The sequence below is a fragment of the Zonotrichia leucophrys genome, chromosome 6 (assembly GCF_028769735.1).
Source record: "Zonotrichia leucophrys gambelii isolate GWCS_2022_RI chromosome 6, RI_Zleu_2.0, whole genome shotgun sequence".
NCBI classification, from domain to species: domain Eukaryota; kingdom Metazoa; phylum Chordata; class Aves; order Passeriformes; family Passerellidae; genus Zonotrichia; species Zonotrichia leucophrys.
In genome coordinates this window covers 29,487,990-29,505,783 of record NC_088176.1, presented here as the reverse complement: position 1 = coordinate 29,505,783, position 17,794 = coordinate 29,487,990, and the positions used below count along the sequence as shown (strand labels likewise).

General features: G+C 42.1%; 1 long non-coding RNA gene across 2 annotated transcripts in view; it reads left to right on the top strand.

Annotated features, from left to right (window-relative positions):
- LOC135449929 (uncharacterized) overlaps window positions 1-17,794 on the top strand; it is a 56,081-nt gene that overhangs the window by 17,067 nt on the left and 21,220 nt on the right. The window contains exons 1-2 of one of the 2 annotated variants that reach the window (XR_010440901.1): window positions 210-319; window positions 996-1,139. This is a non-coding gene — a long non-coding RNA (uncharacterized LOC135449929). Of the gene's footprint in view, window positions 1-209; window positions 320-995; window positions 1,140-17,794 lie in introns of those variants that run through there. The other variant, XR_010440900.1, reaches the window with a different exon arrangement.

The window sequence follows — 17,794 nt, the reverse complement described above, 5'->3', positions numbered from 1 at the left end:
TTCAATAACTGGAGAAATTCTTTTCACTGGTGAAATCAACATGCAGCACATTGTGTTATTATACTTGCTTATAGCTCACCATGAAAGTTGTCTTTGTATGCGTGGATGTACGGCTTGTACTGTTTTGTTTTTATTTATTCTGCATTCTTTATTATAATGTTCTTTCCTTTTTTTCCAGACCAGAAAGATTGTTATTGAGCCTTCTACAAAGCTGAAATAATGCTGTGTGTTAAAAAAATGTTAACAATTCTAAGAAGTTATAAAAATTTATAAGTTGACTGAATACTTTGGAAATTTCTGCATATTTTAATATAAATAGGTAATGCAAATGTTTGTTCTTTGCATTTAGAGGTGGGTCTCTGTTTTCTAAAGGTCTTGTATATAAATTTGATTCTTAAAATTACATTAGAACAAAACCAGTATTTTTTTCAGATTGTATAATAGGAAAAATGTATTTGCTAAAGACACAGAACATACATAGTTATCTCTGAATGTCAGATAGTCATGAAATTCAACATAAATAGCATCAGTTGTTTGAATTACTTCATTAAGTGCATTTAGGGGACTGCCTCTTGCAGTCAGCTGAGTTCCTTTCATTCAGTTCTGTGTGTCCTGGGTTAGCCCACAAAGAGATGCTGCAGTTAATGGAAAGAGAAAAGAACATGATTTCTCTATAGGTAATGGGAAGGTTCAGATTGTGCTGGTGGAACTCACATAGAAATTCAGTCACATGAAATCTGAGAAATCACAGAAAATTGTGTTACTTCATATTAATTTGGTGTTAGTGATGAATTTGAGATTTTTTCATACCTAAAATCATAATAACAGGACAAGTAAGTCCAAGAGCAGAAATAGGTCAAAGTGGGGGATTCTGGCTTCAGAAGCACACTACTTGAAGTCCTCCACAAGTTCTTCACAAGCTACTTCAAACTGGAGCACCAGTGTAATGGGAGGGGGCAGAGGGAGTACTCAGAATGCACTGTTTCATGTTACAGGTGCTGGCAGCATGGGGAGCTGAGAGCAGTGAGAGTCCTGAGGACCAGGGCACCAGAGGAGGTCACCAGGAGCTGTCATGCCTTAAAAGCCCTGCAAGAAAGAGAAAGGGAGAATGATTCATTGGTTGATGCAAGCCTCTGTAGGTAAAGTTGGTGCATATCTGAAGTGTACTGTGATTTAGTATTTCAGGATGGATTGCCTTCTGACATATTGCCTGTGAAATTTTGATATGTCTAGAAGCACTTTGTAGCACCAGCTCCATTAAGTGTGCAAAACTAATGCCCAACAGGCTTTTGATTGTGCTGGTTTTATGTATCTTTTTCTCAAGACATCCTGGAACATGCTTTGCTGAGTTGGAAGGCTTCCATGGTCATTGACACCAGTGCTATGAAATAACATTGCTGCTAGCTGCCAGTTTACTCTGTAGAAAGATGCTTATAATTTTCAAAGACTGCTTTCCAAATGGAATCACTATGGTAAATGAACCCTTTAAAGCTTACACTCACAAAACTGAATTCAGTTCAGGAGAGGGTTGATTCTTCAGTCTTTTGTGAGTCACTTCCACTGTAACATTCTCTGGAATCATTCATTTTTGGGTGTTTCAGATGACTGATTGGTAATGTGGAGTTATAGATTCAGAGGTATTTCCATGTTCCCTGTCAATGTGCCACTTCATACCATATTCTCACAGAGACTGTTATATAAAAGTACCATTTTACAGAGCGGGGGCACAGAGAGAATAAATGATGGAGATAAGTCTGTGTAAGGAAATATGTTGCAGAACTGCTGATCCTAGGTTTCCTCATGTTACAATATTTAGCCTTTGGACCAGCTCTCTTCTTCTGCAGCACAGGTTCATTCCCTTTGTGCTGCAGCTCTTGGTCACCCCGTGCAGCATGGACAAAAAGGCTGCACAGCACTCAGGTGAGTCTGGAAGCTGGTAGGATTCTTGGCTTTAGTGACAGCATTATGTCAAATAATGTGATGGTTAGCTGAGACAAATCTATTTGTGCCTAAGTATAGTGTGTTTCTGTATGCCAGTGCTTTGGAAGCAAGGAAAGTAAAAAATGTATGGTGAGATTGTCAAGAACTGTTCTTCCTACAAGCCCTGGGCACAGCACTGCCTTTTAAAGTTTGCTGAAATGATTTGCTGGTAAGATTTTGGCTGGTGAAAGGCGATGAAATGCACCGGCACAACACAGACATCGTTACTAGATCTTATCAGCAGCTGTGAATACACATTTTAACAATGTTAAGATTTTCCAGGCCTCTTTCAAAATGGCTGTATGCCTCCCTAAATGTGCCCATTATCTGTCCAAGAGCAGTTGACTGTAATTGCTTCTGAGCAATATTTCCTCTAGTTATCTGAGAGGTTCCAAGGCAATCCAGAGAAGTCTGAATGGATTTCTACTTAGGAACTGGCCATATTCAATCTGTAAAGTATGTAGATTTTTTCCCTTTGGGAAAGGCTGAAGAGGGCAATAGGTGCAGGATGTGGAGGGAAGAAGCAGTGCTCTGACCCTACAGCATTTCTGCATGTTGAGTCAGGGAGTGACATTTAAACAATTCTCACTGCACCCAATATGAAAAACTGTGGTGCAGATCAAATTGCTGGCTGTGCTCTGAGAGAGATGAAGAGGAAAAATATCAAGGCATCTGTCAATAGGTAGCCTCTTTTATGTTTCAGGTGTTGGGGCAGCTTACCAGCAAGCTAAATGGGTCTTGAGGGTCTTCTTTTTTTTTTTTTATTTTTTTTTCTTTGAGGTAATGAATGGCTCCGGACTTTCCATCTTTAGAGCTGGTGGTTTCCACACCACAGTGATTCAGCCAGCATGAACTCTTGACCAAATCCCACTTTGTTTCCTGGTTTTGTTTTTCTAAAATATTTTACATTTAGCAGGGCATAAAGGCCTCCCTACAATGTGACAGAGTAGGGAGGAGTGCAGTGGAGAGCAGGGGTCCTTCTACTGGCCTGCTTTCTAAGGACAGCTCATTGTTCTTCTGAAAACTTTGCAACTGAGTAGTTAAAGGAATCACTGAATTTTGACTGAAATGCAGGCTGAATGCTTACATGCTTCTGGCTTTTTGATGCTGTGTTTTATGTGGAATTTCCTTTGAGGGTTAATAAGGTCTGATTTTCATTTGAGAAATATGACCTGCCTGAAATGCTCTAAGTTTAATCAGTGTTTTATTGCATGGGAAAGTCATGTACATTTGTCTACTTGCAAGATAAGTAGATTAGTATTGCCAATGATTTCAGGGGATAGGTTGTTAAAACAACATGGAGGGTCCTGTTCCTTTGCCTTGCTGGGTGTGTTTTGATGGCTGAATTCTCTGGGCTGCCCTGTTTAGGGAATATGCTGGTGGCTATCCCTGTTACCTTATAAGTGGTAGGCTCAGTAAGGACTTAGAATAGCTTGGCTGTGGAGTTTTAAACACCAAGAGAGAGATGATAGACAGGAAATCTATAGCCTGGGAAAGCTACAAATGAAGGAAATGATACCCTGAAAATTCAAACTTTTAAGTGTTAACTGACTTTCAGACTTACATGCCTTGAAAAACCAGGCATTTCACTGAAGGAAAGCATTCCAGGCTGCTTTTGAGAAACCTGGTGTTTGCTTCAGGTGACAGAGAATGTTGCTAAATTGACTTGTTGAAAAGGATCCTTCAGGATACATTGCTATCACTGTATTAGGGTGCTATGGCCACAGGTGGGACTCAGTTGGCACCTGAGCCAGCACAGGCAGCTGTTCAAGCAGTGCCCTGTCCCAGATTAGTCAAGGCATAAATGCTCTGCTCCATTACAGCCTCCTGTACCCCCCAGGGCAAGAGCCCAGGCCTTGTGTGATCCAAGCTGGTCCCCCTAGCCTGCTGAGGACCAAATGCCCATCCTGAGACCCTGGTGAAGCTGTGACCATACCAGCTGCTTTCTCTTGGCTCCTGCCAAAGGCCTCTGGCTGCCCATCCAGCTGTGTGTAAAACATCTTCCAGCCAAGAAAGTGTGAATAATCTTGCCCAGCTTCTTGGCATTTCTTGGCACGGAGTTAACCTTATGGCTCTGAAGGAGGTTTCAAAGGACATGCATTAACCAGGGATGCAGTGGTTCTGGGGGTGAGTGAGACATGGTTAGATAGGTTGAGGTGCAGGAAACTGGTAGGAGACACCACCTCTGCAGGAGGATGAGGAGTTACTGCTGCCCCTGAGGGTCAGGGGTGAGTAGGCAAAGAAATGTGGATCTTCATATGTGGAATTGCAGTGGGGAAAGGAGAAGCCAGGACATGAAGCTGGGACAGATCCAGGGGTTTAAAAAGAGAGAGATGGCTGGAGGGGACCTTGGGGTCTGTGGCTGGAAGAAGGGCACCATGCACTACAGGACTACAATACAATATATACTGTTCAGTACCCACTTCCCCTACAAGCAGGAGAGAGATTCCTGTGTCGATCTGCAGTTTTGAAAGCATCTATTTATTTTGTATACCTCCATGATTAGGAGGCAAATTTAGGGCTTATCTACTTGGGGAAATCCCTGTAAAATAGGTTGGGTGTGAATTTGCAGCCTACTTAAGACCCAGAATAAATGCAGTGTAAATTCACACTTCAGCTTACTTCACAGGAGCTCCCCCGCAGAAACAAACCCTCAGAGTCACCTCTGTACCTCAGTCTGGTGCTAAAAGTGAGTGGAAGCTTTTCAAAATGTGGGCCTCCAGTTCCATTTTTATAGCTGGGTTTTTCTGTCTCCTGGGGCTTTTTGCAGCTGCTGTAAATCACTGTTGCTCTGCTGAGGTTGGAGAAGCTGGGCCAGTTTGCACTGCTCAGGATCTGATCCTTTGCCTCAAGTAACCTTTTATTATCAATTGGCCAGAGGGTATTTTCCTTTTTACTGCCTTCATTATTAAGCTTGTTCATTCACTCCCACCACTACCGATGTCTTTTTTTTTTTCTGTTTTTCTCCCTGTGAATTTTATGTTGTGTCTTTCCTCCCATGTAATTTCCTAATAGTGAACTAGTGACAGAGTGGGCTGCTGGTATTTAATCTTGTGGCTGGAGAGGTCAGGGTGTTTTTGATACAGACAAATACTCCATTACAGTAAACTCACAGAAAGTTTCCTTTTCAACCTGAAAGGAGAAGGAAATGCACTCTCCACCAATGGTTTTCAAGAACTACTTCTGTGAGCTGAACTTACACTAAAGGCCAGTTTGGTAATGTTCTGTGAGCAAGGGGAAAAAAAAAAGAGGAAGACAGAATTTTTTTTTCTTTTTTTTTGCTGAGATTTGGCTCGAGTCTTGGCTTGTTATCAGATTAGAGTTCTGCAGGGAAAATAATAACCCTTTGCACTGTGAGTTGTTGAAGAAATGGATATTACTGATGTCTAGCTGAAAGAGCATATGGATTTAAGCCTTAAAGTTCTCTCTGGTTTTGGTGTTTGAGTAAACTTGCTTCTTGTCAGGAAAAGCTAAGTAATAAGGCAAATATACAGCACAATACATTTCTTGCTGTACTGTGTGGCAAGACTAAAAAGACTGCCCCTGCCTACTTTATGGCAGTTTAATTTAAATTTCTTAGACTACTGCTGGCTATAAACCAGGAGTGTAACCCATGGATGGCTGTAGTTACACAGTATTGCAGTGTTCCCTGTGCATGCAGTAATTTGACATAAAATGTGCTTTCTGCTTCTCAAGGGAGAGGCAAATATAACATCATATTGTCTTACTGTTCACTACTTGGATTTGCCTGAGTTGCCCTTTATTAGAAAGGGTTGAAGGTATAGAAAATGCAAGATAATAAATATTTATATCCCAAACATAACATGGTATCATGAATCATTAATTTTTGAAGACATTAAATTATTCTTTCTGCCTAATTACTTGATTTGTGGCACCAGTGTGCTTAAATTTGTTTCTGTGGTAACCTGAGTTATTTTATTTCTATTTTATTCTATTTAATTTCTACAGAAAATTTAGTATTGCTTTGCTGATTTCCTCTTTAAATGCAGTCAAAAATCCTAATTGCTAAATTAAGAAAACAATAATTGAAATGAAAACATGCATTACCTTGCATTGCCTGAGCTGCTTGGTTGTTGACCTTGACACATGCTGTCAATTCCTAAACCACATATTTTTGTTAAAAAGGTACTCTTTCATTTTCCCAACTATTCTGGCATTAAACCTGTATAAAAAAATAGACTGAAGTGTAGTAAAAAGTTTGGTTAATTTAAATGTGGGAGCATGTTATCAGTTGAAAAATGTTATTTGAAAGATAACTTTGAGGTTGAAGTTGTTCTATTACTGGAATGAACATGGCAAGGTCAGATGCAGACCAAGTGAAAAGAAAGTCAATTGATGTGATGTGTTGGCACACATTTCTGGTAGGTGTAAGTCATGACTGTTGCATACACTTGATAGTCCTCTCCCATCGTTCATAGACTGATTTGTATTATTTATGATGTACTTGCAGGGGAGAAACTGTCCTCCTGCTACTCTTGCTTTGTGGTGTGTCTATCCACAGCACATACACAACTTGGTCTAGACAGTCTGGTTAGTTTATAAGCCATGGAAGTGGGATCCTACAAGGACTTGTACAGGACAAAGTGCTGTAAGTAGTGCTCTCAAAGCATTCAGTTTATATGGCCTAATAAGCACATCTCAGTTGGTGGCATACACTTCAGTGGGACTGATCTTTCAAAAGCTGGTTGATGAGGAATGTTGTCATCAGCATCAGGAGCCCAGTGGAGCAGGCAGATCCTGGCTGTCTGATGCTGTGTGCTGACTCAAACAGAAACCCTTTTTCTTTCCAGGTGTAGCTGACATAGACATTTGCTCTTCTGCCTCAGCCACAGGGGAGGTACAAGCTGTGCCCAGCCAGATCAATATCTCACTGCCATTGCCGTCTCTATGCCAAATCTATGTGTAAGGACATCTCAATGGCCCTGGTCAAAATTCCCATGTGAAAGGAATAGTTAGGGTTTTTCAGAGGGAGAACAGTCCACGAGTCAAAGTGTTAAATGAAGAATGATGTGTGTCACTTGCAGCCTTCATACCTACAAGAACTTTTTTCAGAGCCTGACTGTGCTGTATTTAATCTAGCTACCTGCTTTGTATGTTTAGAATGAAAATACATAAAATCCCATTCCCTCCAGGAGATCAAGGGACATGTCACACCACACAGCTGGATGTTCCAGAGCTGGTCAGACTTGATCCAGTGCCTGGGCCTGTTCCAATGGGCCTTGAGCAGCCCTCTCATGGGCATGGCAGAGCCCTCACTGCAGAAAGGGCAGCTGCTCTGGGAACACTGGGGCACAAGGCCTGTGCATGTAAATATTGTGCTTCTGTATGATGTAGTGGATCCCTTGGGTCATTTCTGGCAATGCAGCTCTTGCTGAGAGAAGCCTGGCAGCCTGTCCTGCCTGTGTGCCCCACAGAAGCTCTGAAACCAGCAGGAGAGTCTATCTGCTTTCTCACTGGCAGAGCCTTGTTCTTTCCTGCCACTTGCCCAGAAGTGCAGCTTGGGCCCAAGCAGACTCTCTCTGGAAGGTTTAAAAGTACTGCAGGAGCCAAATCAAAGCTGTGGTGAAAGCATGATGTTACAGGTGTTTGTCTGCACAGGAAGTTTCATGCAGGACACCAGGATCATGCAGAAGGAATCTCATGACCTGGTTTTCAGACACTGTATCAATCACCTAATTTCTTTTCTGACTGAAAACACACACAGCATTGGCCTTCATATTGGGCAGATGAGTGACACACATCTGCACACAGGCTGTGGCACACTTGAGTTTCATGTGGAGCAGCTGCTGACTTCTACAGGAACTGCTGCTTTGTTACTGTAATTAATACTGGTGTGTTTGGATTATTGCTTTTGTTATATCTTTGTAAGGTTATTGTGTCAAGAAGCCACAGTCCAAGTTCCCTTTTTATTGACCACTAGGTACATAAAAGACAAGGCCATTCAGGTAGGCTGTATCTTATCCTTCTTGAGCTGTCTGCAGGCCAGGTCTGAATTCTAAGCAACAGAATGGGCACTCCTGTGTGTCTCCCCTTCACTGAAGGTGGCCAGAGTGATTCATTATGGGCTTAGGAGAGTGAATCATCCAGCAGCACTGCCTGTCTCTGTTGGTGCTGGAGAGAGCCAGGACAATTAGCTAAGCCTAGGCATTAACTCTAGGCTAAAGGGGTGTGCTTGCTCAGAGCCAGGGAAGTAGAAGTTTGAGTTCCAATTAGCAGTATTTAAATGCAAATGAGCATAAAAAGAGCCTGGAGTGCTGCATGTCTGCAAAGGCATCTGTTGCCCACAGACAGATCGATTTGCTGCAGATGCTTGAGCATACTGCATATGCCCAGAGCTCCTCTTTGCCATGTCTTCAGTGAGCATCTCTTGTGTGATCAGACACAGAGAGATGTTCCCTTCTGCTGACTCTGCAGGGGCAGCTGGAATTCTGGCAGGATGTGCACAGACAACTAGGTTGGACGTGTCTTAAAGCCTTGTAGAAGGTGCTGGTAGAGTTCATCTATTAGAAGCCTCTCTCCTAGTTGTCTTTTGCCAGCAGTATGTCTAGGTCAGGTGGAGGCTGGAGGAGAGAGGAGTGTACTGGTGTGAAGATGCTCTGCACTGAAAGTTTGTTCCCTTCCCTCTGGGATACATCAACATTGCTTCATTCATTCACCAAGCAAAGCAGGGGCCGCCTCAGAGACCTTTTATGTTGTTAGCATAGGGCAAAAAAGGCATTTGTTATAATTGCACATTGGAATATAATTAAAGTTGTATCTTTTCAGTTTCTGGAGGATCTCTCTTCCTCTGAGAAGAAAAGGGCTGCTGTGAGTCTTATTTCACTGTGATTAAGTTATTTCTGCTGGACAGTGTGAAAAACAAATCAGAGAGTCCTAGATACCATCTCTTGAAGAGAATGAATCTGGATTCAGTGCAACTGGATGTAGAAAGCTGAGGCCTAGCAACAACTGCAGGGAGCAGTACCTATTCCAGTTGTCCTTCTTCATCTTCTTTTTATAGGTATGTAAATATGGTCTTAGATTATCTGATTTATCTAGTTCAGGCATGATTTAGGGTTGGCATTCAAATCTGAGACTTCTTTTGGAGATACTCTGAATTATTTCATAATTATGAGAAATCCTGGGGAGGTATCTCAGTGTTTACAGAGGAATATCTTGCTGTACCACACTCCAGATATATCAACACAGCCAAATCTCCTTCTAGTATGTTATAATTTAATTAGCTCCACTTCTTGAGTCATAATCTGTTTCTTTGGGGCTGAAGCACACACACACACAAAAGACAAAATGCAAAATGTGAAGAAGTAATTGTGATCTTTGCTACTTGGATTTGGTACCATCTGTTAACGTGACTACTTGTACAGTAATTTTGTAATTTGTTGAATTGAAGTTTCATAGCATGGATAATATTTCCTTTCATTGTGAAACTGCCAGATGTAGCTCCCCTGAGAAAACCATCCTACCAGTCTGAGATCTGGGACATAACTCTCTCCTGCTCAAAATCACCCTGCTTCTAAAAAGCAGCAGCACAATTTACTCCAGGTGAGGATCTAGCCCACAAAATCCTTCAAGGGCAAATTCTAACTGGGCAGTGAGCCAAACTGTCATCCCAGAGGACCAGATGCCATGAAAACCTTGGCAGAGTTTCTCCAGATGTGCCAGATGCATCTTGACTTCTGAGCCACAGATCTTTCTTTGCCTTCTCAAGAATATTACTATAAACTTGCTCTATTTACCCCTCTGTTAGAAGGGTTGATATTTCTGATTTTTCATCCTCATTTTCACTATCTCTGTCTTCCAAAAATGAAGTGTAGGAGGGATTTCAAGAGTTGATATTTCCAGAGCTGGCCAGCCTGTGCCTTGGAGGTGTTTGTAGCTGTTGAGTGCTGCAAAGGTGCCTCTCACATGGGCACAACATCACATACAGAGATCTCTGTGCTCACCAGGGCTGCAGAGCAGTCTGGTCCCATGGCTGGGGTGAAAGTGATAGATTGCCACACCAGCATCTCTGGGATTCCCAAGCAATCCTGCTGTGGAAAAATAGGGTTTGATCAGCCTCTTCTCATATCAGTCCTCCTGGACTCCCCCAGCTCACAAGTCCCTGAGATCAGTGGCACTTACTGATCCCAGCAGTGTGGTTTGTTAGGCTGGCTGCTCCAGGGCAGTCTGGCTTTTTGTTATTCCTCACTCTGTTCTTACAGTCCTCCACTTTAACCCTCTGCAATTTGCATCTTCTGATGCTTCACTATCAGCTTTTTGGAAGATTTTCCTTGAGTGTTGTCCACTTTTCCACATGTTGGTTACCACTTCTCATGATTTTCTAGTTATTCTCACTGGTGTGCTGAGTCATGGCACCAGGTGTGACAACTCTCTCCTCTGTCACTGTTGGCCAGCAGTGACATCTCACCCAGCTTGCCCTTACAAGCTGCTGAGGCTAATGGCAATGTTTTCTGGTCCCATTTCTTCTTGGGTCATCAAGAAAGAGCAGAGGAAGTATGAAACAGTTAAATGAGATGAAGGTCTTTCTTGTAACCTGCACAGAGAGTAACCACCATTCTCCTAGAAAAGGAACAGAAAATAGCAGCTCGTGTCACTCTGTGTAACAATGATTGCAAAAAGAATGGGAAATAGTGCACTTCCCTCATGTCTTCCACAGCTTCAGGAGTGGATGAATGACAATTTTTGGTTCCTTCTCCTCAGAGTGAGGAATGGATGACTAATATCATTGTGACTGATGCCATTTAATTGGCTCAAAAGAATTTTCTGGTGGTTCTCATGATTAGCATCACTTCTCATCATGTGCAAACCATTGCAGAGCAAAGACCTCCATTTGAACTGTCATGGTATGAAGAAGATGTAAAAGTACTGGGTTTCTGAAGCAATTCAATGTATATAAAGTATGTATGAATCAGTATTCTGATCTTCCTGTGCAGCAAGTCATGATGACTGATCTATTTCTACAGTTGCTAATTATATTATGTTAAAAAATACTTGGTGTTCAAGTGACTTTTATGCAGAAATTCTGTGAGATTGAAATTTAAGGAAGACTTGCCAGGAGGGTACTACTGAAATACTTTGCTTTGAGTCAGTTTTATCCATTTCAAAACAGTTTGTTGAGCTGGGTTGCTGTGTGTTACTTAATATTGAATCTGAGCCATTTGTGTGAACTGCTGTGGTATTTTTGGGACAGGAAGCTTTGTATCCTGATTATTTCTTACAGCCACTCCCATCTCTGCATTATCTAACCAAGGGTGTGTTGCAAGTTCTCCTCTTACCTACTTTAGTGCTGGATCATGGGAAAAAGCTTGGACAGAGAGGCTCACTTTGGACAGATGAGACAAACTGAAGGCAAACTGGGTCAGATCAAAATATTTTGCTTTGGTTCAGCTCACAGAAATTAAGTGTTTCAATTCAGGAATACCAAACCACACTTCATTTTTAAATCAAAAGTGTGGAAATAACATATTTGGCACTTGCTAATGCCATACTTTGAAGGCAGGGATGTGAATTTCTCTCAGGTGATGAAGAAATAGAGCTCTATCACAGTGCAGCCTTCACCAGCCTAGTGAGAAAGGGACTTTATGCTCAGTTTGAAAGAGTCAGTGCAAAGGTTTAAAAGAGTGAATATTACAGCAGCATCTTTGGAAGGTTAAAAAGGTAACATCACTACAAATATGGGAAAAGGACCTGACATTGCAGCAATAGAGTCAAATTAAATATTTCATAGATATGTTAGAAGTTTGCTGGGATCAGTCTCAGGACTGGAGCATTCATAGAGCTCATTCTGTACAGACAGGCTTGGAGAAATGGAGAAGTGTTATCCATGCTTGTCCTGAAGTTGTGGAATAATGAAGGACAGACTTGTCTGGGTGAGGATAGAAAGAGAAAGAGCAGAGCCTCTTGGACAGGTGGGTTTCATTTAAGCCACCTGCCTGGAACAAGTGGAAAGAGGCTTTTGAGCAACTCTTGGAAGCATTTATTAGTGGCAAATGGACACTTTATGTGGATATTGTTTGGAAAGGCAGTATGACAAAACTCCTTAATGTATCACCATGGTAGGATATATTGAGGCTACTCTCTTTGACAAGGTAGGAGTTTTTAGGGAGATACTTTAACTGAATTTCACCAAGGAAGATTTACTTGTTCACAGCATCACAGAATGGTTTGGGTTGACAGGGACCTTTAAAGGCCATCTAGTGCAAGGCCCCTCAGTGAGCAGAGACATCTACAACTAAATCAGGTCACTCAGAGCCCAGTCCAGCCTGACCCTGAATGTTCCAGGGATGGAGCATCCACCACCTCTCTGGACAACCTGTATCATTGTTCCACCACCTTCCCTGGAAAAAATTACTTCCTTACATGCAGTCTAATTCTGACTTCTTTTAGTTTAAAAACATCACACCTTGTCCTATCCTACAGGCTTTGCTAAAAAGTTTGTCCCTATCTTTTTCACAAATCGCCTTTAAGTATTCTAAAGAAGGAAGTGTTAATGAAGTTGGGAATCCACTCAAGAAAGAGATTTGGATTCCTGGACAGATAGTGGGACAGATTTGTCAGACAGTTTGTATGGACCTAAATTGTAAAATTATTTAAAAATGTAATTTCCAAGAGTAATTAATATTTAACTTATGTGATTTCTCAGTTTATAGGGCAACTAGTATGCAGTAGATATCATATATATAGATAATCTGCTCTTGGTATAGCTCTTGATCTTGACTTTCAACATCTTTCCTTCATTATGACTCTGCTACCAGTCAAAATCTGGGGGATTAAATGGAGTAATTTGATCCAGTCAAAATTGCCTGGTTGGACAAATATGAGGTGATAAAGTGAAGAAACACAGCTCAAGTGTTAGGAAAATGTTCTCTAATTGCACAAGTAGTGAAATCATGGCATAGTTTACTTAGGGAAAAAGTGGCATATTCTTGTCTGAATTTTTGCAAGAAAAAATGTGATGAATGTTTTTCAGAGATGGTCTAAGTTATTTATTCTGTTTTAGAGCAAGGGAAGAGGTTAAATAATCCCTCCAGGTTGCTTCTAGGCATGGGTTTTTAAGATTGTCTTAAGTGGGCACTTTGGGGTCTTTTAAGATTGCTGCTTCTTGGGTGGGGTCAGCACAAGGATAGACATTGTACTGTGGAAATTTTCCTTAGGGCAGATGGTCATGCAAGAAAAAGTTGTGGGTTTTACTGAAAATAATTATTCTTTACCTGCTCTGCAGAGCTTCAGACAAGAATGCCCAGCTTCCCAGGTTGAAATACTGTGCATCAGATGGTATAAGAATTCCTGGAAGCTACAACAGGTTATGTGAAAGTGTTAAAGTGGTTTTGCATGAACATAGTTTTTATTGAAGAGTTGTGCTCCAATGATGAGGAACAAAGGAAGGGCATGTGATAGAAATGTGCAGTGTAAACAGCTCACATGGCTCCTAGCAATTGCATGGTTTTAATTGGATAACAGATCATGAACTGTATTTGTAAAAATTATTCAGCAGTTTCAAAACCCACAAATATTTAGGAAAGCTGTGCCTTTCTGGAGGCACCTGGCAACCAGATAAAGAACCAAAGTCCATTAATAGATGAGTCATTGCTTCTGTGTCCATGCCTGAGATACCCACATAAACTCTCACTGGCTTCAGCAGGTGGTGTGGCCAGATTAAAGGAGAGTGTGGTCTCTTGGCCAGGCTCTGGCCTGACTTCAGGCTCACACTGATTTGTTGGTGACTTTAAGCAAACAGAGAGGAAAGAGTGCCTCAACTGACAAGATTCATTAGCACTCCTTTTTCTCCCCTTCCTCTTCTCATCCCTCCTTCTCATTGCTTCTTCTGTTCCTTGTAGGGCCAGGGACTTGCTGTCCCTTTTTCTGGGTGGTGACCACATGGCCAATGTCTTTGCAAAGCCCTGACGTGCTGGTGATAGCCACAGAACTTCATGGCCATCACAGGTTTCTTCCAGACTACCTTGTCCTTGCTACACAGATGATTGTTGCTCATGAAGCAGGCTCTGATTTGCAAATAAAAAACTTGCAATAGTTCTCTGTATTTTATATTGAGTTACAGAAGTACTGATCTAGTTGACTACATGGATTTGCAACTCAGCAGCTGCTTCATGAACCATCCTTCCAGGAGAGGAACATCACAGAGATGGGTGAGTTGGATGCTGAGGAGTGGGATTTGGACTATTCATCCCAAGAGAAATCCTCCCCAGCTGTGAGTCAAAGCCTGCTGTCTCTTGCCTTAGACGAGGGGAATCTCCCAAGGGCAGCTAATCTTGCACGATCTCATCACTTGAGATCAAACATCATGATATTGGGTCATTAGATACTTCTAAAAGTGCAAGCAAACCTCATTCAAATTCCCATATAGCTCTAGCCAAAACACAAGCCAAATCATGATCCAAATAACCTCCTCCTCAGCCCACCTTCGTTGCCGTTCTGTTTCAGTGGCAAATGCAGCACAGAAAAGATGCCTGAATGCTTAATTCAGAAATTTACTGTTTAAGGCATTACTTGTATGAACACCAGCGTAACACATAGAATACCAATGCTCTAAATTTAGTAGTTTAGTCTGAGTCATTTTCACTATGTGGGAGGGCTGTGAAGACACTCCACAGAGTGGAGAAACTTGCTGGTGGTGTCTGTCCAATGAGATTTTTTTTTAAAAGTCAGAACACAGCAGAACTACAGATATGTTTGTGAGTAAAATGCAGTTTGGTTGCAGGCTCCAGCACAGGAGAGGGGCGGTGTTGCTCTCCACCCACTTCAAAAGCTGAAGTCAGGTTTGACTGATATGTATCTCTGACACTGAAATAGGTACAGGATTTTTCATGACAGCAACACACAGACAGAGGTAAACACACTGGCTGCGTGATTTGGAGGGACATGGTGTAATCCCAGATTTGTCTGTGCAATTACATCTTATTTTCAGATTTCCTAGCGATAGCAGCTGAGCTGATACAATCCTACAGCAGGCAAAATAATTCCTGGGTTCATTCACTGAGGGGTGAAATGTTGTCCCACTGAAGACCAGGTGACTTTTGCCACATAAGTCATCCAGCAGGACTAGAGGTACACACAGCCTTTGAAACAGGTGTGGGCACGAGTCATTAGGTGTGGATGAGAAGGAGGCATTTGGACTTGGTATTCTGAACTGGTGACACCTTCCTGCCAGTTTTATTCTTGCTCCATTAGCCTTTCTGCATGAATGCAGCTGATTTGAAGTTGATACAAATTTAGCAATTCCATTTTGGACATTCTTCCTGGAACCCTATGGAATGAAGCTGCTCCTCTCCTCAAATGAAAACCTAACTTCAGTACCTTATTTTAGTCAGAATTGTTTTTATTTTGAATAAAAGTTAGTTCTAGGTCAACCCCTGCTCTCTGTGTTGAGAGATGAAGCAAGCAGAGATAAAGGATGTTTTCATGCACTGTATCCTGTCTGATATCAGCCATGGCAGATGTGTAAACATACTCAGGCTTGACCCTATACCCTGATTCTCATGAGTGGTGCCACAGAGGTCAGGGTCTGCTCACACAGGCTGGAGGATTGGTTGTGATGTGTTTAATGCCAATGCGATGAACTCTGTTCCTAGAGAAACTCCAGTAAAATCAAAAGCTTGTTAATAAGAAAAGTAGTTAGCTGCTATCCTAAACAAAGCAAAATGCCAGACAAAACCCTGTTCTGCTATTTGTTCCCGTGCTGGCATTTAGCTGCCAGGAAAGACCAGTCTTATAAACGTGAAATCATATCCATGGCAACATGCAAGCCATGTTTAACTTTGCAGCATGTTAAAAGGTACATTTAAAAAAAAAGTATTTTACTGTTGAGAATAGCAATTATGACTTTTAACTCAGCTATTTTAACTCAGCCTGAGAATGTTGAGTAGTGAGGGTAAGGGCCAGAGGCACAGCTTGTTCCTCAGAGCACTTGTTGCTAGACATTCCCAGAAGGTATTATTGCTTAAATACAGCTTGTGTTTTCCTTACCCAGATTCCTTTAGCAAGGAAGATATGACAGGTTGTGATATTGGACTGCAGTGAAGTTCCACCGGTGCTGTTCTACCCTTCATGAGTGAGCACTGCTGGGCTGTGCAGCTGCCAAGCTGATGCCCTTTTTTTTGGGTAAGTACTGGATTCAAGGAGCCTGCTTTGTGCTATGGCATCCTGGGATTGTAAGCACTCTACTCAGGTGCTGTTTGGTGGCTCCTGCATCGTGCTAAAAAGCAGACATTGCTCACAGAGTAGGAGAGCAGCTGAAGTAGGGAGTAGACTGAATTAGTGTCTGGGCTTGAAAATGTACTGGGAAAAGTAACAGAAAGATCCCAACTTGGAGCAAAAGCTGAAGCTGAAAACTGCAGATGGTTTTCTTGTCTGTACGATAATGTCAAACCCAAAAAAAGGGAGTTTTCACACTCTGTTGTCTGTTTAGCACAAAGTGAAAATTATGTACTGGAAAATGGAGCCCTGTGTCTGGGGAAAGCAGCTCTGACTGTGCCTATACAATACCATACAGGGCTTTTTTGGGAGTTGGGCTTCACTGCTTTTGCAGAGGTCTCTGAAGCCTTGAGCTCTGAAGCCTTATTTGCTGTGGAGTGAAGGGAGGGAAAACGAGCAATGGGATGTGTCCTGAGTAGCTTTTATCTATTAGTAATGCCATTCAGAGTGACTAGTGCTAGGAATCTCTTCTAAAAATCTCTTCTAAAAACCAGAAGTTTCACCTCTAAGGGCAGCAGAGCAGCCCGTGTTGGTTGTGAGGAGAGTGCCAGAGGTCACAATGGCTACAGCTGGATTTCAAAAGGCATGGTGGGAAAGAAGAACAGGATGTTCTGGTAGCTACTGTCATGTGTGTCTTGAAGAAAAAGGGCTGGTAGATGCAGTAACCTGAGTGTCTGGCTCTGAAAAGACAGCATCATCTTGGAAGAACACACAAAAGTATTTGCTGTCTTCTGTAGCTCTTCATCATGGTTCTAGTTTCTCTCTTCTCTTTTTTAGCTGCACAGAAGTGAGACAAAGATGATACAAGGTGCACTTCCTATAGAAATTTAACAGCATATATATTAGCATTTACCTCTCTTTACAGAAAAATGGAGGTAATGTATCAGTACAACCTGTCCCCTCACTTTTAAGGAGAATCTCAGACCTGTGTCTAGCTGGACAAGGAGGGTTGGACTCTGCTGTACCTTTCCACTTTTGTAAAGTGGACACAGATGGTTTGTTCCAGCAGGATGAATGATTTGACACTGTACCTCAGTTACTGGAAGTGCTGTGTACAGTCTGGAGAAAAGAAGTGTCTGAGATGCCTTGCTAATAAGCTGTCTGCATGCTGGTGTGAGGGGAGAGAGGTGAAGCACCAGGCAGTACCACAGTAGCATCCTGGGGGCCTGAATCCACAGTACCTCCTCCATGGGACTCCAGTGAGAGTTGCCTGTGTCATAGTCTTTTGAAGTACTTTATCTTCAGGTACCTAAAATGAGAGCCAAGGAGCCTGAAGTACCTAATTTTGACAAGAAAGCTACTTTTGGTTTTGGGAAGTTTCCTGAAAGAACTTCAGGAGTTATTCTGCAGTGAACTTTGGATTCTGCCTTGGGTGGTGGTGTCCCTTGTGGAATATGTGTTACTCAGTCTGTGGAGTTGTCAATACAAGGCATATTGCTGTAGCCCTGTGGGTGCTTTGGCCTTTGCTCTGGATCTTAGCTTTAGTCATGCAACTCTTCTTTTGCAGGATGTTGGTATCTTTAGATCTGTCTGCTGGGTTCTTCCTGCTTTCATGCTGAAGAGTGTGTGGGAGAAGGTGGCC